We start from the raw sequence: 26,499 nt of genomic DNA, 5'->3' as shown, positions 1-26,499 counted from the left end.
GGGCTAGAAGAAAAATGAAAACAGTTGTGTTAGGACGGTGAGCTTGCGGGTGAACTTTTTTCCTTTTGTTTCATTTCCTTTATTGTGGTTACAGCATTTTATTTTGTGAAATAAAGAGAAATCACGGGGTATATATGCAGCTCAACTCAGACTCAAAGGCTGAATGAGGAATCTGGGAAACCAGTATGCTGCTTTTTGGCTTGGGACAATACAGAGTCTCTACCCTGTGCTCTGCCTGGGGAAAGGGACGCTCAGAGAAGCCCCACGACCTCTCCAAGGATGTATGAGGCTACCAGGTGACAGACAGGATGAGACTCCAGGCTCCTCTGCTCAAAAGCCCTGGCCCATCCTGTCTACCGTGGCCTCTAATTCCAAGGTCCCTTCCTTCTCTGGGAAATAGTGTCCTCGACAAAACAAAGAGATGAACACTTACTTTCAGCACTATGTGAGTCTGACCACCTGCATCTGTTCACAGACCATCTGCATCCATTTCACCTGCACTGCAGGTTACAGCCCCAACCCAAACCTAGCAAATCAGAGTCTCCGGGACTGAAGTACCTGAATGTGAATTTCACCCGCTGCCCAGGCAATTCTTTAGGCACGGGGATAATTGAGAACCACTAGTCTAAGAATCATGCAAACACCTGCCCAGTCCAAACACCCAGACTCAAATATCCACCTCCCCCCAACACGAAAAAAAACCTGTCAGATGTTAGGGAAAAAAGCATTTGGAAGCCTATACTTGCTCAAATGAGCATTTAACCTCAGAGTTAAAATGTTAGTTAGAAAACAAGAGAGTGACCTGTGTTTCTCAGACACATTTTTTCTGGCAAAACAATTCTTGAGTAACCAGGCTGCATCGGATTTCACATGCCCTGTGTTTAGCATAGTGCTGGAAACATGCTTGTTGAAACAGTAAGTGAATAAATAAGCAGGTACTATGTAGTGTCTGCGTCCGCTGTGTTTAGTATCCGTGTGCCCACGCTGTGCAAGCTCCATGACATGGGGGAGGATGCAGATCCTCCCTGTTGTTCTGCACAGGGCCACTGCGGCCCCCGCACTCGAGTCGGGCCTGGGCCCTGTGCACTTGCAGACAGTAGGTGAGGAAATGAACAGTAGGCACCAGCAAGAGGCAGACAAAAAAAAAAAAGGTGAATGCTCCCGGATCCAGTCATCTAGATCTTAAATGGATGCTGTTCCTACAAGAGAAGGGAACGAGCAGCAGGAAACAGGCAGCTTCTAAACCAAGTGCACACCGTGCCCTGGGCCCAGCGCTCCCACACTCACGCATCCTCAAGGACACCTCACAACTACGTCAAGTAGACGAGTAACAAGCAGCTAGGACTAAATGGTTTGCCCTGAGACACAGGCAGTCAGGAAGAGACACGGGATTCAAAACCACATTCTTTACAGTCTAAGTAGAGGAAAGGCAAGCACAAAAAACCAGAGAATAAAAGAAACTAAGTCTAAAATAATGTCCCATCAAGGAGCCACAGTCCCAAGGAAAGCCACACAAAGATGGAAGGTGCTTCCAGAGGAGGGGCCAGGCTGGCCTCAGCCTAGGTGTGCCCAGGGGGCGGCCCTTGCTAGCAACGCCCCCTTAAGCCTGCGGACACTGCCTGTGAGTCCCCGCTGGTGGTCGTGGGGCCCATCTCTCCCCTTCAAGCAGTAATGGCGGCAGCCACACGGCTCCAGCACCTGCAGACACTTCAGGATCCGACCGACGGACGTCCCCCTCAGAATCCTGCAGTGTTCTGTCGGGTCGAATCGCCGAGCACCCGTGGGAACACCTGGCAGGTGACTCAAAGGCCGACTCTGAAATCCCGCTGGCCTGGATGCAAATCCTGCCTTTCCCATTTGCTGACCTCGAGCCCTTCATCTCTCGAGCAGCGGGATCCTCCGCTGGAAAGAGGAGTGATTAAAAAGCTTCCCTCGCTGAGTCGTTCTGAGGGTTCAGTAAGACAGTCCCCTGACGGACCTATCGCAGGGCGGGCACGCGGTAAAGGCGCAGAAGGGCTTCCTGTTGCAGCAGCTACGACAAGCATTGTAAAATCTGATCTGAACATGACACGCTTCCCCAGTTATCACGCACACAGACCACCTGCAGGTTCTGCATTCCCCACTCACGTTCTCCCATTCAAACAGCTTCACGTACTAACACACGGCACATACTTGTCATTTTTAATAGGCATGGAGTTAGTACCTATTCCTCTCCCTAGGGATCTAACTTTTTAATGATTTCCACATTAGATTTAACATTAAATGCAAATTGATCCATAAAGTCATCTAATTAGAAATTAAGCAGGCCATAGACATTGCCTAGGATTTAATTAGGAGAGCAATATGATATGATGAGAAATGCCCCTCACTAGGAGGAGAAGCTGGGGTGGGAGCTCCACCTCGGCCAATTACTGCCTGAGATCTGGAAGGCTGCTTAGCCTGTCTGGGCCCCTGCAAAATAAGGAAGTGAGATTTCAGAGATCCCTTCCAGTCAAAGAAAAGAAATCTATAATTCAAATTGCTTCAGTAACCACGTATGGAGCAACAGGCTCTGGAAATGCAAAGACTCAGTCACGCCTTGCGGAGTCTGCAGATGATGGAAACCACAGCCTGCTCCATCCACCAACACACCCTGGCTTGTGAGGCAGAAGGGTTCGGATTTCCACCATAGGCAATGCTACCTGGCACACGTTCCTCCCTCCCGGCGTGCCCTCACCTCTTTGGGGAGCCTCTATCCTCTCTTTATTTCCCAAGGCATAATTTTCAAGTCACACAGTCCCAGAGCTCCTAGCTCAAGACAGGTAGAGCTGGTCAAGCTCTTTGCATTTGAAACCAATATCCCCACCCCACCTCCAACCCAGAGCTTCTCCCAGATCCAATTCTGAAAAGGTTGCTAAGATTTATCTCGGCACTGCTTGTCCTTTTCTGCGCCAAAGAATCCTTGTGCCTGGCCTGGCCTGGCCTTTGAGCCGAAAAAGTGGAAATGGGAGAGGAGAGGAGATGTGCTGAGAGCCATCTGGAATGAGCAGCGCAGCACAGGGTCTGAGAGTTTGAGGGGTACGCAGCATGGCCGGAGGCTACCCCAGCCCGCCCTCAGCAAGGCCGGAGGCTGCCTCCACAGTGGCATTTCCCTCTCGGGGCGCTGGTGGGACCATGTCTTACCCCCATTGATGTGAGTGGTACCTGCTGACGCTCTCCTCACATCTCACTGTGGAACAAGGACGTGGTCCAGAGCATGCCACACGGTCCCTCCCCCTCCGGACAGAGTTGAAGACCCCCAGGCACCTTCCTCGCTCCCCAGACTGCTCTCATCTCACTGTTCTCACTGTTCAGAGTCAGCAAACACGGGCTGCTGCTCTTGGAGAGACCCTGAGGAGCGAGCTCGGCGTGTTCCAGGCCAGGAAGTAGCGTCCCCAGCCCTGAAAATCTCAGAAAGCAACCACACAACTCAGAAGTGGCTGCTCAGAAGACCCTCAGACCCCCCAAGAACACCCCGGAGCAAAGCTTTCAGACTCTTCAAAGTTAGAGAGCTGCCCTTAATTGAACATAATGATACATGTAAAGCATATGGAAGTAAAATTCATACTACTCAACCCAAATTCAGGTAGAGGAAGATACTTAAATAAGGTACCATTAGTGTAGAGGATAATGGGATTTGATGAAATGTCTCTGTTTTAAAAAAGCTTGGATCGCAATAAAACAAATGTAAAAAAGCATCTGACTATAGACTGGCCTTGGACTGTACTTGAGAACCCTACAGGGATAAGATAAGAGTGTAATTTAGAGAAGAAAAAAAGAAAAGAAACAGGATTCAAAAATACCCCTACACAAAAATCAAAATGTTATTCTTCCATAACCCCACACGAGAATTATGCTGATAATTCTACCTGCAAAGGAAGTGGGAGAAGAGAACCACAGGACTCTGTAAACCTGACACCAAAGCCCCTGACCCACAAGAGCTGGGGGGTGGGGGGGTGCACGAGGAGAGGGAGGCCAGGGGCTGTACAAGGAGAGCGAGGAAGAGGATGGTAAGAGCACCAGCGCCTTCCCTCGAAGAACTGTACAGCTTCAATCACTCCCACCTCCCTCTTCTCTGATGCCCCAAGACAGTCCTGGGGGCGGAAAATGCCTGCCTATCTCTGTCTCAGACCCTGAGAGGTGAGGACTCTTCCCCACAGCCAACAGGTGACAGGTGCAGCCCCTCAGCTGTAGGTCCCGCTGGGGCCAAGCGTCATCCATGAGACACAAGCCACAAAGAAGCCACAGGATACATCTTTCCCAGGTATGTTCAGGCAGCTCTGTGTGAGATGCTGGGCGGAGACAGTATGGTTGTGAGTTATTCTGAGCTCTGCCTACCAGAGCCCTACTTACTCGACCTCACGCAGCATGGGGGGGGGGGGGAGCCACTTCTTCCTCCTTTATCTCAATAAAGATGCAAATGAGCCAGGCATGGTTCTAAACACCTTATATACATGAACTCACTTTACTCTTATAACAGCCCTACGAGGCAGGTACTCCTATGAGCACCCCCACCGTACAAGTCTGGCAACAACAAGGTTAAGTAATTTGCCCAAAAGCAAAGTGCTGGAAACCAGTGGTGAGCCAGGAGCCAGGCGATGTGAGCCCAGATGCTGTCCACTGCCTCAAGACACCCCCATGTGAGTGGATTCAAGCCTGCCAGGGACTTGGGGTGAGGGGTGGGGTACAGAACCCTCCCAGCTCCCTGATAATACCACACAAAGCCTCCTTGACGTCCAGATGCTTCCAACTTTCAGAAACATGCAGGTCACCTCCCCCCTACCCACCTCCCGTTATTGGGTTACTGCTGCAGGATCGTGTATTAAGGCAAACACCACTTTGACATAACCTAATAACCACCCCATCTCCCAGCATTCGGCAAGAATGAGTGCTACAGGGCACACGTGCAAACTTGATTCTCAGGCCAGGAGTGATTTCTGCGGGAAGTGTAATTCCATTGTCCACCTCACCCAGCACATCTTACATCCATAAAACACGAAACCTCCATCAGTCAGGACACCCGGGGATGAAAGGCCCTGCCTCCTGACCCATGTTGCAGGTACAGCTAGACCCCATCTGGTGACAGAAAGTCAAACCTAATCTGATCTTTCCATTTGGAAACCTAATACCAAAGGCACACACATAGCTGTATATGGAAGGCAGCGTGATCACAGAGACCTCTCATCGTCCCACGTTCAGTTCTGCTGCTTACTTATTTATCCCGACACTGCAGCCTATGATCACTATAAACTGCATTCATTGTCATACGGACCGTATGGGCAGACCTGACTGGCAGTGGCTCATCCTCTAGGATTTACAGATTCACTCAGAAACCATTCTGTACAGCCAACTCCGGGGTGTGGGTCCGTACCTCCACTGCAGAAAGCTGAAAGACAAACCCCCTGCTTCAGATCCCAACCCAACTGGTCACCTGGGAGCAACAGAAGCTGTGACTTGGGGGCAAGAAGCCATCCGGCCCCCGAGTGGGGAGCTGCGCGCTCTGCCGCTGACTTGGAACAGAGCTGGCCGACGAGAGCTGGCAGGCCAGTTTTGACCCACCGTCTCATTTTGTATGGCCCAGGAGTTAAGAACGGTCTTGACATCTTGAAACGGTTAAGGAAAAAAAAAATCAAAAGAATAACAAATTACGGAGCGCCTGGGTGGCTCGGTCGGTGAAGCATCCGACTCTTGATCTCAGCTCAGGTCTTGATCTCACGGTAGTGAGTTCGAGCCCCACACTGGGCTCCACACCGGGCGTGGAGCCTACTTAAAAAAATGTTATAATAATAATAATAACAACAACAACAACAACAAAGGACATAACACTCACATTTCAGTATCCGTAAAAAAATTTTTATTGGAACACGCCCATTGGTTTGCTGTCTGCTGTCTACATCTACTGTCATGCCACCGCCACAGAGCTGAGTAGTGGGGACAGACATCGTGTAGCCCGTGAAGTCAAAAATATTTACTACCTGGCCTTTCACAGAAAAAAAGTCTGCTGAGCCCTGACTTAAAAGCACTGCTAGGAACAAGACTTTGAGAAAACCTAAAAGGAGTCCAGGAGGAAAGCATGAATGGTCGCTTCCTGACCACGGTCTGACATCCAGGGATTCAGAAGCAGCAAGGACGGGCGGTCCGCGATGAGGGGAAGAGACCTCAGGAGGAGATGGGTAGACCAAGGGCGACGAGAAAACCCTGTGCATTTCTAGCCACCGTCTGCACGGCAGACACCCCCTTTGCCTAAGAGAGAAAATGAGGCTGGACGGGGGTCCAGGGATTCGGCGTGACCTGCAACAGTGCAACAGAGAACGCACGCAGATGGGAAAAACGAGCTCAAGTTCTCGCCGGGGCTGAGCCCACCCCGCACCTCCTTCCAGCCGTCGGCCAGAAGCTGACAGCCAGAGGACGCGGAGCCTGTCCTTTAGTCCTCAGTCACTAGGCTATAGCTTCTTTGCGATGTTTCCTAGTGCCCAAGAGGCAAATGACAGTGTCGGTTTTGAAGGGAGGGTCCGCGGAGTGAACTAGAAGTGAGCACAATATCCTTTCTCAAGTTTTTAAAACAACAAAGGCTAGAGGATGACCCTTATCCTCCTGACCCCACAGACCTCACCACCTCTGTTAATCTGGGAACCCCGAGAGCTGGGGTTGCCAGATTTAGCAAATAAAACTTCGGGATGCCCAGTTAAATGTGGATTTCAGGTAAACGACAAATAAATTTTTTATCGTAACTGTCACAAACGTTGCTTTTGGAAATTCAAATAATGGGAAAGACGTATACTTTAAAAAGTACTGATCGTTTTACTGATATTCAAATTTAACAGGGCACCCTGTATTTTAGCTGGCAACTGAAATCCAAATCGTGCACAGGAGGTGTGCTGGTCCCCAGCCTCTGCCGGTGAAGCTTCTGCAGGGCAGGTCCTGCCGCGCGGAGCCCTGCTTGCACCCTGGGATGCACCCAGTGTCGGGGTGGCCTGCCTCCAGAAACAAGCTTCCCCAGGAGCACACACCTGTGCCCTGAGCCCTTTTCCCAGCCACCATCTGAACCCAAGACACACGTCCTCAAACCCTCCTCAGCCCCTGGGCTCGATTCCGCTCTCTGACCCCTCAAAAAGCCCTTCCCAACTGGAAAGGATGTCTTCTCTCCCTCATGCCTGTCCTGCTGATTGCACTAGACCACAAGGTGTTTCTTCCAAACCTGGGCTTTGTCTCTGACGAAGGATGACTCCAGGACATGAATTTAAAGGAATCTAGGAGAGGAAGGTGTTGAAATCATACTATGTTAGACGGTCCCAAACAGGAGCCAGAAACAGTAACTGAGGACAACTCGGCCCCTACCCCGAGGTAAGCTCTATGCAGACAAGGATTTTGGTCTGTTTTACTCCACGCCCCTAGTGCCTAGGATGGTACCTGGCACCTTTTGGCACTGAACAGATAACTGGGGTTATCACCTGAACAGTGTGCCCCCAAAATTCACATACGGAAGCCCAAACCCCAAGCACTTTAGAATGTGATGGTCTTTGCAGACAGGGTCTTTAAAGAGAGAACTCAGGTAAAATGAACTGGTAAGACGGGCCTTAATCCAGCATGACTGCAGGCCTTATAAGAGGAGGAGATGTGGACACACAGAGAAGAGAGACCACATGAGGACACAGCGAGAAGGTGGCCATCTGCAAGCCAAGGAGAGAGGCCTCAGAAGAAACCAAACCTGCCAACAGTTTGACCTTGGACTTCCAACCTAGCAGAAAATAAATTTCTGTTGTTTAAGCCACCCAGTCTGTGGAATTTTGTGATAGCTGCCCTAGGAAAGTACTGCTGGGATGAATGAATAACTGAATGAATGAAAGTGGGAGGAGCCCATGCCTGTCTGGTTCTCCATTCTCCCTTAGGTACTTAACACCAGCACATGATGTGCTCTCGTTTAAAAATGCCAGCAAACCAGCCAGTCTCTCCCCAGAGCACCACTGGCAGCTGACCAGGCCGAAGCTGCTGGGGACACAGATATGGGCACAGTTTCTATCATTCCACTCCCCAGACCTTCCCACTTCTGGGACCAGCTCTCCAGAAGGCTTCTTCTGTTCTCTTGACCAGAGAGTGGCAGGTGAACAGCCCTCCAGAGGCGATTAGTCAGTTTTCCATTGGCTACCACACTGTATGTTCCATCCTTACAGACAGAACAGAGTCCGGAACAAATACTTCTGGGCATTAGTGTAATGATGTGATGCCTGGAGCTACTGCAGCCATCTGCTCACCATGAAAGAAGGGAGCCGACATACAGAGGACAGTATGGGGAAAAATGGAAAGAACCAGGTCCTTGACTAGGTCACTGAGCTGCCGAGCTAACCAACCCTAGGATCACCTGACCTCTGGACTCGTAATCTTGGGAGACAGATGATCTCATTGTAAAGCCATAAGAGTTTGTGTCACTTGCAGCTAAAAGCCTCCAGCTACAATACATGAGCTGGAATGCTGCCAGGATCGACTTTCTGGTTTTACCAGGCAAAATCTACAGATCCTGACTTTTTCAAGTTTGGGAACCCTTTTTAAACATTCTACAGACGACCCATCTAGTAGCAGTAGTAATTTTAGTATCCAATATCTAAAAGCCAACGGATGACCACGACTTCTAGTAATGTTTCTTTTTTTTTAAAGTTTATTTATTTATTTGACAGAGAGAGAGAGCACAAGCAGGGGGAGTGGCAGGCAAGGGGAGAAGGAGAAGCAGGCTCCCTGCTGAGCAGAGAGCTGGACGTGGGCTGGACATGGGGCTAGATCTCAGGACCCTGAGATCATGACCTCAAGCCCAGGCAGACACTTAACCAACTGAGCCACCCAGGTGGCCCTGTAGTAATGTTTCTTAAGTAAATTGCATTTTAGACAGCTACCTCTGACGTATCTAAAAACACTCGGGCATCACAGTAGACAACGTACATTGCGTTAAATGAGCCTGCAGACAATCCCAGGTGTGCATATGGGTTTGAGGACCCTCAACATTAACCACACACTTCCCCCCAACCCCTAAAAAATATCTGGCCCCCAGCTTAAAATTCTCTGACTAGACAGAGGCCAAAGACCCTTCCAATTCAGTCTGCGTCAAAGCTGATGCTTCTCGTCAATTCGGGTCCAAGTTCTACGTAAGACTCATCCCCTCCCATGAAGGCTTCCCAGCCGGCACCCCTCAATTGTCAGTTCAGAACGGCCATCATCAACCCCAAGCAGACTGGATTTGCCTGATTCTCACCCACAGAAAAACTTGGTCTCTCATTTTACTTTTTCCCTAGTATTCCCCCATGATGGACACGGTTCCCAAGGGCAGAAAAGACAGTCATGGTGACGGTAATACTAGCCAACGTGCTGAGGACTTGACGTGCATTATTTCAGGTCGTCTTTCAAAGCGACCTCTGAGGTGAGTATGTTATTATTCCCATTTTACCAAATGAGGACGGGGAGACGGGGTTCAGGTAACCTGCCCGAGGGCACACAGCAAGCTGAGCGGCGGAGCTCACGCGAGCATTAACAGAAGCTATGTGCGTGCAGGCGAAGTGACCGGGCCTCAGGCCAGGCGGCAGCGCCAGCCAGTTTCCAGAGGCGAACTGGTCAGACTGGTAGCAGGAGACCTGAGAGCCCCCGGACTCTTTGACAGCTGAGAAGAGGGGTTTGCTCCAAAAAGGAGTTCAAATTATTAGATGGGTGGAAGGACGGAGGAATGGTGGATGGATGGATGGATGGATGGATGAATGGATGGAAGAATGGATGGATGGATGCATGGAAGAATGGATGGATGGATGGATGGATGGATGGATGGATGGATGGATGGAAGAATGGATGGATGGATGGATGGATGGATGGATGGATGGAAGAATGGATGGATGGATGGATGGATGGATGGATGGATGGATGGATGCATGGAAGAATGGATGGATGGATGGATGGATGGATGGATGGATGGATGGAAGAATGGATGGATGGATGGATGGATGGATGGATGGATGGAAGAATGAATGGATGGATGGATGGATGGATGGATGGATGGATGGGTGAGAGACTTTTAAGGAGGACCAGTGTGATGCCATGAAGAAATAATAAGGCTGCCCCTACCTAGGGTATACAGAATGTCCCTCAAAAGACGCAGACTGCCCAAGTGGACACTCCACCTTTAGCCCAGAGTACCTTAATTATGCCTTCAGGCCTAGCACTGGGCGGAGGGCCCTTCGTGGGGAAGGAGCAGGGAGGACCTGAAGGAGAGGATGGCTTGGCACCTTCAACCCTGGGCACAGAAGATTCACCAGCCTGGTGCAGCCTAACCAGGAGTCAGGGACCAAGGCTCAGAACAATGACTTGGCAGCAGGAGTAGAACCTTGTGACGGACCCCAAGCTTGCTTCATTGTTACTGTGGTTAATTGGTTACCTTGCTGTCTTTGTTACTTTACCTTTATTACTTTGTTACCCTTGCTCCTTATCAGTTTCCTTGTAGTGATTCTCCGGAAAACCTGAGAGGGTAAAGGGCCTGCCTGCAGTCTCCAAGGGACGAGGAGGAGGGGACGGGGAAGCTGCACAACACGCCCTCCCCCGACGGGGGGAGCAGACACTAAAGGGCTAAAGCGTGTACTGCAGAGGACTGGTCTAGCCGTCAGACCTCAGCTTTGCCAGCCAGGACTCTGCACATAAGGTCCATCTGGTTCCTGGGAAGGTTCACCGTATGCAACATCCCAGAGGACAGGGAGAGGCCGAGCTGGGCAAAACCCCAGCTGCAGCCTTAGGGGGTCATCAGTTCACTGGTGACTTTTTAGGGGGTGTCAAACACAAACTCCAGTGAATAAATATTATTTCATAACTCCATCAATGTTTCCCGGCTCCTGCTCGACACAGGCTCTCTGTTGCTTACAATCCTTAGTCCTGCACATTCTACCACTTTCTTCCTTCCACCCTCTGACGTGGCCTGACCACCTCTTCCTGAGATCACAGCTTAAGACTCCCATCTCTTGCCCTTTCAAACCAGCCTCAGAGTCAGAGGAAACTTCCCAAACCACTAATCCGATCACATCTCTTCCCAGGTGAAAATCCTGCAGGCCAACCAGCCACCAAGAGATACAATCCACACGCCTCAACTCGGTATTCACAGCAAAGCCCGGGAAAGACCGCTGCAGGCTTGCTGTCCGCTCAGTGCCAGCTGGAGCCTCTGCCTGGGACACCAGTCCGGCCACTTCCACAGCCTTCCTTCTGCTCACACGCACCCTGCCCCCTGCATAGCATCACGGCCGCTCCCCGCCCTCACTCCTGCAGAACACACGCCTGCAGGCACGGTCTCAAGGCTTCATCACCGTGCTCATCATGACCTTCAAGACACGTCCCTCTCCGCACAGCAGCTCCATGAGAGCAGGATCTTGCCTGCCTTGTCCACCGCTCTGGCCCCCGGGGCCCAGACGGTGCTTGGCCGGACCGCGGTTACTCCTCCCTGAAGGACCGCACGACCAGAGTCGCTGCGTTCTCACTGTGGGCGCTGGGCTGCCCTCCGTGAGTCAGCAGCTGTCAGCCAGTTTACACTCACTTCCCCTGTGACCACCGGGCTCCTTACTTCACGGTGAACTCTCTGAAGAGCACGGAGCCGTGTCCCATTCACCCTCGTGACCCAAACATCTGGCACGCAGTGGATACCCAGTGATGGTTGCCACAGTATTTTCATGAAGCACATATACATAATGCCATCCCCTTTTTAAGCAAATTATTAATACTTTATTATTTCTTTGCTTCTTACTGTTGCACAAGTTTAGCGGGGGAAGGGGAGAAACGTGTTTCGGTGTTCAAGTTTTAAAAGGTATAAAAGCTCCCTGTTAAAAAGGGAGCTTAGAAAGGGTCCAGGAAAACAAAGAACTGGAAGACGGACAAAGGGGCCCAAGCTGGTTGGCTTTCTAAAATTTAAATATCTCACTTTTCTGGTTTTCCATTTATGAACAGTTCAAACAATTCGTAAATGTATGACGTAGAAAATGAGAGTCCTCACATGCTTCTAAATACAGATCACTATTAGCATTGGATACAGATTCTTCCCAAACATGATAAAAGATGTACTCACTTTACACACACACACACACACACACACCGGTCGCACGAGCCACGGACCTGTACCACGCAATCCCTCTGCCATCTCGCCGACACACTACGGAAGTCAGCCTCATCCCTTTCTGCGGCTTCGTAATACTCACACGCGGTTTTACTGAAGTTCACGTAACTATTCCTTGACCAAAGAATTTTTTAAAGTCCCAGTCTGTCACTACACCAAACCGTATGGTGAGGGCCATTCTTGTACATACTTAATACGACTCTTTCCTTAAATTAACTTCTGTTAAGTAGAACTGCCGTCATAGAGTATGCAAATTTGACATTTGAATCCCTATTGTCCAAACAGGCTCCAGGAAAGCTCTACCATGCAGACCCCTGTCAGTAGTGTATAACACTGTCCCGCACCCTGGCCTCAGTCAAGGCCGTTTTGAACAATGGAGTTAGCAACCTTCAGCAGGACAGTCTCGGACCACAGAACTGTCCATGGCGCTAATCCAAACTCACGGATTCTGGGTCTTCAAGAAAAACAGGCAAGGTTCTACCCTTGCCCAGGGCTCAAAAGCCTTACCGGGTCAACTCTGGACTCCATTAGCGGCACGAAGAACTGCACAGACCTCAAGTGAAGACAGCTCCTCCACACGGAGGTCCTAAGCTCTGGGCTCTGACCACGAAGCAAAGCGATCACAGGTAGGATCCCTTGTCAACACCGCGAGCCCGTAGCTCCCGCGGACGGAGCCCCAGAACGAGCGGCTGCTGGAGCGGAGGGGTACATCTCTGCTCATCATTCCTGTTCTCCAAGGGACACTGGGAGCAGCTGAGAGCGGAGCTAGGACCAAAGGCACATATTTGAACTAAAAGAAGTTTTTAAAAAATAAAACCCACTGCCACCAATCGGTGTAGCCTAAGATTTCACATTGCCAGTATCCTTAGGGGAAATCTGTTCTCTGTTAATACGGTTTCTGTATGAATACGGACAACACTTGGAGCAGACCTTTTTAATTTTTTGAAGGATATTTCTACAACTCTCCCCTGTCCTCTTAAACAGAGGAGGATACCTGGGAAAGCTCACAGCCATAGGATGAACACAAGTGCCCCCACCATACCAGGCATCGTGCTGACCACTCACAGCAACAGGGCAACGGGCGCCCAAGAACCCCAGCTTAACAAGCTTTTTAAATGTGCCGCCTACTGTGCTTCCCTCTTCCCAACCTATCAGCTCTCACCTTCTCTCTCTCTAGCAGATGCTCTTGACTATCTCAGAGCCATAAATGCCCCCCTCCAGCCATTTCTGCAGTAAGGAGAAATTAAGCAGATTAGGAATGCAAATACATTAAAAATAAACAAGTAGAGACACCTGGGTGGCTCAGGCAGTTATGCGTCTGCCTTCAGCTCAGGTCATGATCCCAAGGTCCTGGGATCGAGTCCTGGGCTCCTTGCTCAGCAGGGAGTCTGCTTCTCCCTCTGTCTCTGTCCCTCCCCTTGCTCATGCTCACTCTCTCTCTCTCTCAAATAAATAAAATCTTAAAAAAAAAAAAAAAGAATAAACATGTAGAGCCCAGAGAAAATCACCTATGAGTGATACAGCTAAGCTTGAGAAGGTCGCCTATGAGTGAAGTCCTTGGTTCTGCGTACACTTCGTGAAAACTAACTCCAATGTCATCATTACATCTGAATACATGCCTTAAAATGGCCTGCAGACAGCTCCACCATGCCCTTGGGTAGAGGGATTTTGTTTTTGACACAGAGGCAGGCAGCTGGCTGGCCACCAAAGCAAAAGCACGAGGAGGAGTGAAAGGGGTGATCCTAGGTCTCAGTCCAGTGTTTTCAGAAGAACAAACACATCAACTGCTTTCCCCCACAAACCGTGAGACAAACATCCAGTCACACGAGTACAGCACCACAAGTAAACAAGTCTTCTGCTGCTGGCATTACGCTTCCGCTAAGGAAAAAGGGCCACAAGCATCAGTTCTTTCCCACACTTAAACTTTTCTGGAAAACCTCCGACTAGCCAATGATGTAGAGACAGTCTCGCTCTCCTCCTAGACACAGCAACTGAGATCTACAAGCGCGACATGTCGCATGGTGCAAAGATTCCTGGGGTCAAGGTCGAGGTCAAGTTTCTTAGCTTGGTTTTCCCATCAGTGTAAGATGGGGATGAAGGGGGGGCGCCTGGGTGGCACAGCGGTTAAGCGTCTGCCTTCGGCTCAGGGCGTGATCCTGGCGTTATGGGATCGAGCCCCACATCAGGCTCCTCCGCTATGAGCCTGCTTCTTCCTCTCCCACTCCCCCTGCTTGTGTTCCCTCTCTCACTGGCTGTCTCTATCTCTGTCGAATAAATAAATAAAATCTTTAAAAAAAAAAAAAAAATGGGGATGAAGGGGACCGTCGCGGAGAGTGTCAGGAGATAGGACCGTGACCGCTGCTACTCTGACAGGCGTGAGGCTGACCCTCCGGCTCAAGCCTGGAGTGTTCATGAACTGTGCGGCACGTGCATCAGGAGTGTCACATCTGCTCTGGCGACCCCAGAGGACCTGCAGAGTCCTAGAAGCCGCCAGGAAAGGAGCTCAGTGACAAGTTTCCAAGTCAACATGCACGCTGCAGTCCAGAAACTCCACTGCCTGCTTGAGAAATAGATCGGGTGATGGTCTGAACAGCAGAATCACCCGTCAGAGGAGACCTTAGATAGAACCCGCATATGAAAGAAAACAGATAAAAAGGACAATCAGAATTTCCTAATTAAGTGACAGTACTTACTTATTATAAATACAATGAAACTGTTCTCATGAACACAGGTTTAAATCACAAATGAAGCTAATAGGTTTCTCTTTTATTTTGCCTACAAGTATACCAAAAATCCTGATTCATGAACACTTGCAAATGTTATCTATTTTAACCTTTTACTTGTAGTCTCAGAAATCCATTCAAATAAACTAACCCAGAAACCTGAAGGTAAAGCAACAGGAAATTTTTATTCTAAAGTTGGGTAACATTTCTTATCAGAAAATGTTCAGTTCGGAGGGAGTTGAAGTACTTTCACGGGCCAGTTTAAGCTTTTATTTCTGGAGGAAAACACTGTTAAAATGTATCCCGTACAACATAATTCAATGTTCAGTGAGGTCAGCTCTAAAAATCCCCAGATACTCGGTACCAGGCTCTGACAGATATTTATGTAAAACTTCAAAAGAGTCAAATTTATTTTGTTTCGCACATTGAGTTCAAACTAAGTTTCGATTTCATCACTGACACTCGACCAGCCTTTGTAAATAAGCATGGTGAGAACACAAGCCTGTATTGCCTAATGCAGCTCACTCAATTTATTTTAAAAGTTTCAGCAAGATACACAAGGGGCAAAAGTGAGATTATATTTGAGAGATTCAGGCAACGGAGTTAGTGGGCCGATGTAAAAAGAATGATTTATCACCTCATGTGATACATTTTAGCTAAAACTTGCCTTGAGCGGTCCACCAACTGCAGCACGAAGTAAACTCCTACGAATTACTCTAAGTAACTCGTAAGAGATACCGTGTAGATGCATGCACTGTGTATTACACATACAGCGCTGTTCTAAACGGCAGAATTTATCTACACGACGCATAACTTCCGGGAGTCGCTGGTACACGACCAGCATCTCAGCGATTCGTGCTGCCTTGTTCTCACAGTCTAAGGCAAGATGTTCTTCATTTCTACACGTGTCAATTGTTTCAAAGAATTGGTCCTTCTCATCGTTTGCCTGGATAAACACATACCAAGGCAAGCAAAACGCCGACAACCGCCTCCTCCACTCTTCCATGGGGGGGTGGCAAGGGCATGTAGAATCCAGCCTTGGGACTCTCCTTAAGCAGGGCCAGCGTTCGGGTTCCTCTCCGTGCTGCACATGCGACAATGATACCAACTATTTTCACAGAGGACTGTGACGTGAGGATTTTGAAGCTGCATTTTCCATGTCTGATTGAAACATGGTGGTAGAATTCTAGGATGTTGAAGAACGGGGCGGCGGGGGGGGCGGGGGGAAACGTGGGGTCTGGGAAAGTATGAGAAAATACAGAAAACCTGCCGGTCTCAAAAGCAGAAATGACTACATGGAAGAAATGTGGACGCCCAGAGAGCTGTCGGCTCAGCTCCTGCCTCAGCCCTCAAGCACCAAGTCCAGCTTCAAAAGCAGCATAGAAGTTTAGTCCTTTCCACCTCTCTTTCCTTCCCCAAAGATGGAGACTCTTTTCATTCATTCAGTCATTCATTCATTCAGTCACTCCACAAGTACCCGGTGGATATCCACTCTGCAAGGCTAGGCATCCACAAGGTGTGTGTTTTTGTTAGCATAAATACTGTATTTCACCTCGCACAGCTCCGCAGCAGCCTCAGAGAGAACCTGAAGACACTGAAGTGCGTGACCACCACCAGAACCAGGACCCACCTGCTCATCAGACCGTCCCAGGGCCTGGCAAATGTTCGCTGGTACTCCGACACCCAAACGCTCTGACTTGGGCAAGCATGTTCTGAGCGCCTGTGTACCAGCGCAGGGTACAAAGTCCCTGTTCTCCAGGGGGCTCAGAGGGCGAGGACGGGATAAATCCCATTCCCAGGGGGCTAAGGAAGAGCAAGGCAGGCTTAATTATATCGCCCTGTGGGAGGAGCCAGGTCGGCATCTGTGAAATGAGGTACATTCTTCTCCTCAGACACAAGAGCTGGCCAAGGGTGAGAGCGTATCGGAGGTGCAGGTGGGAGAGAAGGCAGGGAGGGGCAGAGACAGCTGCACACGGCTGCAATCGAGGAGTACGGAGTGGAGGTGGCTGGCCAGAGTGGGAAACAGAGGAGCGGGACTTTTGCATCCAGCAGAGGTAACACGATGCAGGCCACCTGGTTTGCAGACACCTCAGTCACCCATAACTTCTCAGAGGGGAAAGAGTGACTCTTTTGGCAAATTCCACATACCAAACCGAGTGGTCACACTGCACTGCCCTTGCGCATGGCAGGAGGCCCGTCCGATACACACATGACCTTCCTCTGGTCTCGGTACATGGAGCGGAGCTCCCAAAACAAACCAACGACAATGCCGACGCAGCCATCATAGAGGGTACATCTATGTACCCTACACGTGTCTGACTCGGCAGGAGCCAGGTTCCTCTACCATATCTCTTTCCACCCTCGGAAAGCCATGCAGTGCTTTAAAAAGCACATCCACAAATTAAAACCACAAGGAGATAGCACTTCATGCCAGTGAGAACGGCCAACATCAAAAAGACAAGAAATCACAAGTGTTGGTGAGGATGTAGAGAAAAGGGAGTCCCTGTGCTCTGCTGGTGGGAATGCAAACTGGTGCGGCCACTGTGGGAGACAGGATGGAGGTTCCTCAAGAAGTTAAAAATAGAGCCACCCTACAATCCAGTAATTCCACTCCTCGGTATTTACGAAAGAAAATGAACACACTAATTCTTAAAGCTAGCCACACCTCTATGTTTATTGCCACATTACTTACAACAGCCAAGCTATGGAGGCATCCCGAATGCCCACTATGGATGCTGTGCTGTATACAAACAATGGAACATTACCCAGCCTTAAAAAAAGAATGACACCTTGCCATTTGTGACAACGTGGACGGACCTCGAGAATATTATGCTAAGTGAAATAAGAGACAAAGGCAAACACTGTGATTTCATTTGTATCTAGAATGTAAACAACAAAACAAACAAGCAGAAAGACACTCATAAATACAGAGAACTGGTTGTCACCAGACACAGCGGGGAGGGAAGGGGATAGATGAAATAGGTGAAGGGTTAATTAAGCAATACAGACTTCCACTTATAAAATAAGTAAATCCTGGGAATGAAAACTACAGCATAGGAAATGCAGTCAATAATATTGTAATAATGCTGTATGACAGTTGGTGGGTGACTCTACGTATCACGGGGAGCATTTCATAACATGTATGACTGTTGAATTACCATGCTGTATACCTGAAACTAAGATAATACTGTATTTCAACTATATTTCAAAATAAAAAATTTTAAATAATACTTAAAATGGTCTTCGGCAAATAACAATCAATAAAACATAAAATAAAATTAAAATAAAATAAAATAAAATAAAATAAAAGCGCATCCAGGGCCACTCTGCTTCCAGAAATTTGGAGGTTTAGCTAATTTGTTTAGAAGATGGCTATGCCAATTTGCACTACCCCATAAGCCTCAGTTTGAAAATGAGGAAGGATCTCTGCAGCTGTATCTGCGAAGAATTTTAACAAAAAGAGAACCCAGAGCCCACGCAACAGACCGCTGCTCCTGCAGGACAACTCACACTGGGCACCACTCACCCAGCTCTTCAAGGGATGCAGTAACTGGATTCCAGTGGCCCCACGTTCACTCACTCCACGAACATATTCTGAATGCCAGCTGTATGCAAAGCACTGTAGAGATACAAAGGTGTGCAAGCCACAGTCCGCACCCTGAGAGAGCTTACAGTTTAGGAGGAAGGAAGGACACTACGAAGAATGGTAAAGCATGCTGGATGGTAAGGGTGCCATTAAGAAGACACGATGGGCCATAAGAAGTCAAGACCCTCCTCTGGTAAAGGAGGAAAAGGCTGGGAGAAGGCTTCCTGAAGGAGGTGGCTTCAGAGAAAACACAGAGGTTTTGACAGACAAAAGAAAAAGGTGGCACTCTTCTCCGAGCACGCACAAAGCACCACTTACGTCCCACAACACCAGCGGGCGAGGTGACATTATCTCCCCAGACTGGGCAGGGAAACCCTGGCTCAGCCAGCAGGAGTGACTTGCATAATGTCACACACATCCTTGGTGGCAGAGCCAAGCACCAAAGTCCTCATTCTCTAAGGGAAGCCTTCCTGGTAGAGGGAACGGCACGGGGATGGCACAGGTGGGAATGACAATCTCCCATTTGTAGGACATCAGGCTGGAAGGACACGCTGGGACCACACTGCTGGGCCCTCAAATACCAGGCCGAAGAGGACATGTCCACTGGCTGGGTGACGAAACAGACAGGGAAGAGACTCTCAAGAGACTCTTGAGAGATCAGTCTGGGATGAGGTGTAGTGGCTAGAAGCCACCGAGGCCAGCCAGTCTGGGTCTGAACCCAGCTCGGAGACCTACTAGCTGCACACTCCGGACAAGCGTCTTCATCTCTCTGTGCTTCCACTTCCTCTTCTACTGAATGAGGGAGGGGTGTGTGAACACCACCGTCGCCGATTCATAGCATTACTGTGAAAATTAAATGAATTGCAAAGCGCTAAGTATAACGCTGGCCGTAAGCACGACGACAGAAGTATGGCCGGGTAACAACGATGACGGCGTGGCAATTTCACGAACCGCAGCGGACACTGAGGTTGGAAGATCATCCCTGAGACAGCCAGAGAATCCAGACCAGAGAAGACGGTTGCAGCTTCAGAGGGAAAGGAAAGGAAGTTACCGATATGAGAGATTGTTCTTGGAAGGGAAGAGAGACACTTCACGGAGGCTCGCAGCCTGGAAGACCGGCAGTGCTGGCTGGAGGTGCCACTCGGCCATATGGGCACTTGACAAAGACTCAGGATTCCTTGCGGGACTCTGCCCCTTACACATCCGGGTGCATTTCTGGGAGCCTCAATCTTCCATCTCTAAAATGAAGCTTGCAAGCCTTACACGGTCTACCCGCAGCACCGTTCTGAGGCTCAAATAGCACGTTAAGGCACAGAGCGCTGTACAGATGGACGGCATGACGCACAGGAGGGAGCTGTGATGGGGACCAGCCTGGGGGATGAGCGGAAGGAGAGGGAAACTGCTTAACCTGTCTGTGACGTCCCCAGAGGATAAGACCGAGGACCAGTTCCAACACTGGCGCCCTGCACGGCTGCAGGCCGGTAGCAGCCCAGGACCACGGACACCTGAGGCTGCCGTGGCACAGAGGGTAGGACACACAAGAGTCTGGTTCAAGGGGCAGCCCAGGAGGCAGCCTCCCAGTGCTGGCAGCAGAATTCACCATTCCAGGGCACACCAGGGATAAAGGAAGTCCAGAGCGTGGCTCTGTACCTCTTCCAGGTCTCCAGTTACACAGAGCCCGTGAGCACATCAAAAGAAGGGCTCTGGATCCAGCCAGAGAGAGACGGGGGTGAGAACCCCAGCCCGAAAGGGCACCTGCAAGCAACCCTGCAACAGGTCACACGTCTTGTATCATACCGTCAGTCAGTGGAATTTCATACAGAAATTCATCTTGTTTATGTTGAGTGCCGTCTACGTGGTCCAGGGGACGTACATTCCCTACGTAAGCTGTCTTTATGCTAGCTTTGGTGGTACCAAACTCAGGACTCCTAGCCCCAAGTCTCTTCCCTGGCAGACCCTCCCCCTCCCCATCACATCACTCACCACAGGAGACTGGAATCATCTCCTTAACACGGCTCTCTCTCCCACTACCCTGGCTCCTTGATGCTCCTTGAATGAACCTAGAGTTCTCATTCTCTGAATCCTCAGCACCCAACACAGATGATGGCGTACAATAAACAGGGTTCACACCATCTTTTGGAACTCAAAAAAGACAGGGAGGACTCCCAGGCACAACCCGTTCCAATTATTCAAATTTCCCCTTTAGTCAAAAACAACTTTCAACATGGCGGCACCTCGTTTATTCAAACCTCCCTGTTTGGTTTTTCCACACATCCAATTTCCCAGATCACAAGCAAGGCCCAATTTAGGTTTGAGATCTTAGTTGTGCTTCCATACAGGTTCTAGAAAAGTAAAAGCCCTTGGCACTCCAAAATACAGTTACTAAATTAAAACACCCCAGAATAGTGCCTTCTCCCTTCAACCAACTTTTTCTGCCGACTTTCAACAGTTTTAGAGTTGATAAATCAGAGGAAGCCTTTATTTAAAGAAAGGGGGGAAAAAATCTAAGTAAACTGTTCCCAATGTTCTCTAAGAATGTGGACTCTAAGAACACAATCTGTCCACACAAAGATAAATGCAGTTTTATTAAAGAAAACACAACGGGCTTACACACACTCTTCAAACAGTGTGCACGCGAAGAAGCAAACACAAATTCAAAGGGGGTGGGACAACAGGGGCTCAGTGGGGACTGCTATGGTTTTGCTCCAAAGCTGGGCTGGAAAGTGGGCCTTGCTAGAGACGGACTCCTTGCTCTGCCCCTCAAGGTAACTGCTGCCACAGACCCCGACGGAGCTCCAGGAGCTGACGGCAGAGGCGGGCGGTGAGGCCACTATGACTATTGTCACAATAACTTTTATTGAAGAAACAATCAACTAAACTACTTATAATCTACAAGACCAAGTCCCTTGGCACAAATGTGTTAAAGGCCTCGAATGCTACGGGAGTTTCGATTTATTCCAAATATAGACCTGAAATCACAGACTCGGAAGCAAAAGCAGCAGTGTTGTGAGTGACCAACTCCATCCAAATATCCCACCCTTTTCACCTCAGAGTGATGGGAAATAATCAGAGTCAAGAAATACAATTGCTAGAAATTCTCCCTTCCATCACAGAAGGAAAAGTTTTTAAGACCAGTGTGACTTTTTTAAGAAACGAAAATACACCCAGAACTTCTTTCCACTACACTCCACCGATAAAACGTCACTTTTTCAGTAATGTAAAAATATATTGTAGGTTTATAGTTGGGTGTCCCTCACTACTTGAGCATTTTTTCAAGCACCTGGATGCTGACGTTTTTAAAATGAATGAAGATTCTGTCCCTGTCCGTAAAGGGCTCACAAGTCAGGCATCCGTGCCTAAAATGAAGGGCTCTACTAAATGGGTGATACTAATTTCTCTAAAGGACTTTTAGAAACAGAAAACAAGACCCAAAGTTCTGTGCAGTAGTCTATTCTTTTCCCTCATTTAAAAAAGAATTTAACATAAACAGAAGAATCTAAAAGAGGGATGCTGCTACGTTCAAAGTGGTAGCGTTATCTACCAAGAAAATGACCTGCTCGGTCACAAGGCCTACCGCTGGACACCGGTGGTCGCCAACTCCCACTCTCCAGAACGAATTCATACCACCTGGTCAGCTTTCACAGATGAAAACACTCCCAGGCCTGTCTCCTTTCAGTGACAGGTAACTAATGCTTCCCCCAAAGACCACACATTCACTTTATATATGACATACATAATCTCTCAGATGGTAGGCTCAATTCAAACCAGGATTCAAGTCTACACAAAGCTAATCTTCGACTTAAGGGTCAGAAGCTCTGGGGACTGGGATTTCTTTCATTCCAACTCGTTTAACAAATATTTACTGAGCACCAACTGCCAGAAATTTCCTAAACACTGAGCAATTACACTGGCCAAAACCAGACATGGAACCTTCCCTTGTGGGGCTTACAATCTAGGGGGTAAGTCACACAATCAACACACTAATTTCATTGACAGAAATGAAAAGGACGTAGTGATTCAGATTAACAAGCAGCTGGGCTGAGGAGGAAAGAGAATAGACACCTACTGGGTAGGAGGACAATTAGGTCAGGGACAGTCTCTCCAAAGACAACCCCACAGAAGATATATATTCTTAAAACTTTCAAAATAGCTGTGACAAAGGCTGGCATGACTATTACTGGAAAATGTTCTGAAAAACTAGTATACATAATTTAGAAAAGACAAAAATATTTTTAAAAAATAGAATGAGGCTAAACTCATCTATAAACTTAATAGAACCCCAATAAAAATAGCTTCAGAAAATTTTTTTGAGCTAGACAAAGTGTTTCTAAAATTAAATAGATTTAGATCATCAAACTGGTGAGAAAAGGCAGGGAAAAAAACCTTAAAATGGAGAGTGATGAAAAATGAATAGCTGTACTAGATATTAAAACCCATTACACAGGTATGGGAATTAAGGCTCCAGGTAGATAATAAAGCACGTATGAATTCAGTGTATGGATCCACGGAGAAAAAATTCAGTGAACAGTGTTGGGACAAGCCAAGCATTAGGTATAAAACTCTGGATTCCCTACCTCACTCTTTATACACCAAAAACATTCTAGACACACTCAACTCTGTGAAGTACCTTATGACCTCCTTTTTTTTTTTTTTAAAGTGGGGGACTCTCTTCGAATAATTTCAAAGAAAGACAGTCTGCATGCAAATGAAAAACCAAGAAGCTATAAAGGAAAAGTTGATAAATCTGATTTAAAATCAATTTCTGAATGGAAAAGTTATATAACAAGGAAACTTAAAATTTAGACAAATGACAACCCTAGAAAGTTCATGTGCAATCACCCCATCCCACAGTCCCCTGAAGTCTCCCTGAGTTATCAGCTATGCTTCTCAAATGGTACTGTGCTTACTATTCACCTGGAATCTTGTTAAAAGGAAGATTCTCATTCAACTGGCCTGGAGGTTGGGGGGAGGGGTATCTCAGATTCTGCTAGTCTAACAAGCTCCCTGGAGATGTTAAGTAGCTAAATTTTATGGAACTTGCCTAGTTAAAGAAACCTGGGGCCAGAATTAAGAGGGACTTAATACCTTCACAAGAATCACCTGGGAAGGTTTCAGAACACCCCCACCCACCCACCCACCCAAGCACCACCACTGGCCAGTCTGACTTAGACGATCCAGCGTGAACAGCAGGAATCAGTATTCAAAAACAAACAAAAAAACCACACCTCCCTTCGTGGCGAAGACACTCAGCCTGGTTTGCAACCCAGTGGGGAGATCATCTGAGTCCTTTCCTGCTTCTTCTGTGCTCTCAACACCGCAGAGAGACCTGTCTGAACTGGTAGCTTGAAACGATTCCTTTCCTGTCCCCAGACCCCACCTGCCCGCCCTCCCTGACCCCCATGTCACCCTTCTGTAGCCCTGTCCTAACACATCCCCTCCCACCTCCCGAGCCTGCAGGATGGAGAGCGCACAGCGGAGGAGGCCTCCTGCACGACTCGGAGGCATCCCGGGGCTGGTTTCGGAGCTCGGCCGCCCTCCGCCAGCACACTGGCTGTGTGATCCTGGGCAAGCCTCCTAATCTCTGAGACCCCATTTCCTCATTTACAAAAGGCAGGTTGTCGTGAGGGCTAAGCGCGTTCGCCTCCTGAAAGAACTATGTGAATTGCAAAGCATCGGATGAATGTTATTTTATTAGATGCGGGACCTTTAGGAAAGCACGTCCATAAACCCACACTCCTCACACCCACGTACCAATAATGTTCTACAAAGTTTCCCCTCCCCGTCGCCTCTCAATTTACAGGAGAAAAAAACTCTCCAGGTTTCTACTTTCTAAATATACAGACTAAATTCTATGAACCAAATGAGTAAAACATAACATGTCCTATCAAGCCGAAACTGAAAACGGCTTCAACTTTGTAAAAGATGCCAACAAATCCTGCATATATGTCTGCTAATGTGCACAAGGACTTTCCAAATCAAATTCTACTTCTTTTTTTTTAAACGTTTTTTTTATTATATTATGTTAGTCACCATACAGTACATCCCCGGTTTCCGATGTAAAGTTCGATGATTCATTAGTTGCGTAGAACACCCAGTGCACCATGCAACACGTGCCCTCCTTACTACCCATCACCAGTCTATCCCATTCCCCACCCCCTCCCCTCTGAGGCCCTCAGTTTGTTTCTCAGAGTCCATAGTCTCTCATGCTTCATTTCCCCCTTCTGATTACCCCCCTTCTTTATCCCTTTCTTCCCCTACCGATCTTCCTAGTTCTTATGTTCCATAGATGAGAGAAATCACATGATAATTGTCTTTCTCTGCTTGACTTATTTCACTTAGCATTATCTTCTCCAGTGCCATCCATGTTGCTGCAAATGTTGATCAAATTCTATCTTCTTTAACAGCTTCTACTTTGTTATTTCTAAAGGTTGAGTCTCATCTGAATCCTCATCTCTGCTCATTAATGCTGCCCACCGCACCCTGCCCCTTGCCCCAAATCTGGGGACTAGTGGAGGAAGCAATATTTGATATCTGACACCATCCCCAAGGGCTCACATCCTATTGGTCTCCTCAAGAAGGCATCTGCCATTTAATCCATTTGCTAATCCAATGAGTTTGGAAGATTCCCTGGGAGGAAGTCTGAAGCACGTGCGTGATATACACATTGGATTTATCATCAGGAAGCATTTGCCAAAGGCCACAGAGAGCATGCTTTCCACGTTGGTCAGAGTTGGTCAGAGACGGGAGGGGAGGGCGGGAGGGGTGGTGCCACTAGGCAGGACACTCAGGTCTACAGACACACCTGGCTTGCTTCTTCTCAGGTGCTCAGCCAACCAGATCATCCCAGCGCCCTGGGGTATGAGGTGGGGGGGGGGATTCCTCACCAAAGCCACGTTTGAACCAAGCACCATACAACCTAAAGCTGCAAAGCAAATCGGCAGCAGAAAAGCCCAGAAAAGGCCTTGAAATCTTCCAGTAGGAGACGGTCACCCTGGCTGCCAATACCTAGTTGGCTAAACACCCAGGGAACAAAGTAATGCTCCCCGAGACTGAGCCCCCACGGGAGCACGGGGGCCAGAACAGCAGCCCTGCGTGGCGAACCCACCAGAAGCCACGTGCTACCGCAAGGAGCCGCCTCTGTGAGTGGGGCTCCTCCAGAACACCACACAGGGCCTACTTCCCAGCAAACCAGTTGGCCAGAGACCATTTGGTTTCAATAAACAGAGACACACTCCCACTTACCTAAGGGGGGTAAAAAGATAGGGGAACATGGGTTCATTATAAGGCCAAGGGGGTCTATCAGAAGACCCTGACTCAAGAACTGCAGCCAGCCCTCAGAGCAAATGGAAACCAAGAAATGGAAAACCATCCACAAATGAGACTTCTCCCAAGGTCTCTGGTCTCCCGCTCTGCACAATTGCTTTGTTCTTTTCTCTCTGCAAAGTCGGTTTATTCCCTGCTTCTCTCTACCCACGAGTCAACCATCCCCCCATTGAGAGTTCCCCTCAACTATAATGGAAACATCAAAAACAAGCTAGGATTGCAGTCCCCATTCCAAAATATTCAGGAAACAGTTCAACGCAGCTTGGGTGAGATGTCCCCCCTTGATCCAAACATCAGAGAGGAAGTGGGCAAGCTGGTCTAACTGTAGAGGATATCTACCTGCCTGGCACAATTACAAAAAATTACAATACAGGGACAGCTGAATGAACTCTGACCTTTGTTAAAGCCACAAGGCTTTCCAAAGGCACCATCTTGTCTTCTTATCTTCACGCCGAGGAAGCATAGCTGTATGGCCAGATCCTCAAATAACAGATCAATGTCTTTTCTGTAGCTTGCTTGTTGGTTGCTTGGGTCAAGAAAAAAAGCATTTTGTTGTTATCAAATGGGACTTATTTCTGGTTCTTCCCTTTCTCTTTAGAGGAAGGTTCTCGGCAGGCATCTTGCCTGGAAACAGGCAGAACCTGGCCAATACACGAAAACGTCCTTGAGATCATGAATGCAAAGGTAGGAGAGAGACACACGGGACACACTTACACAGAACGGAAGCT

The 26,499-nt window shown here is 48.5% G+C and overlaps 1 protein-coding gene across 3 annotated transcripts in view; it reads right to left on the bottom strand.

Moving 5' to 3' along the window:
• Nucleotides 1-26,499, bottom strand: part of TEAD1 (TEA domain transcription factor 1) — a 260,007-nt gene that overhangs the window by 211,851 nt on the left and 21,657 nt on the right. The window lies entirely within an intron of this gene.

The sequence above is a fragment of the Ursus arctos genome, unplaced genomic scaffold (genome assembly GCF_023065955.2).
Source record: "Ursus arctos isolate Adak ecotype North America unplaced genomic scaffold, UrsArc2.0 scaffold_23, whole genome shotgun sequence".
Classification (NCBI taxonomy): Eukaryota; Metazoa; Chordata; class Mammalia; order Carnivora; family Ursidae; genus Ursus; species Ursus arctos.
This window is presented reverse-complemented; position numbering and strand designations above follow the sequence as displayed.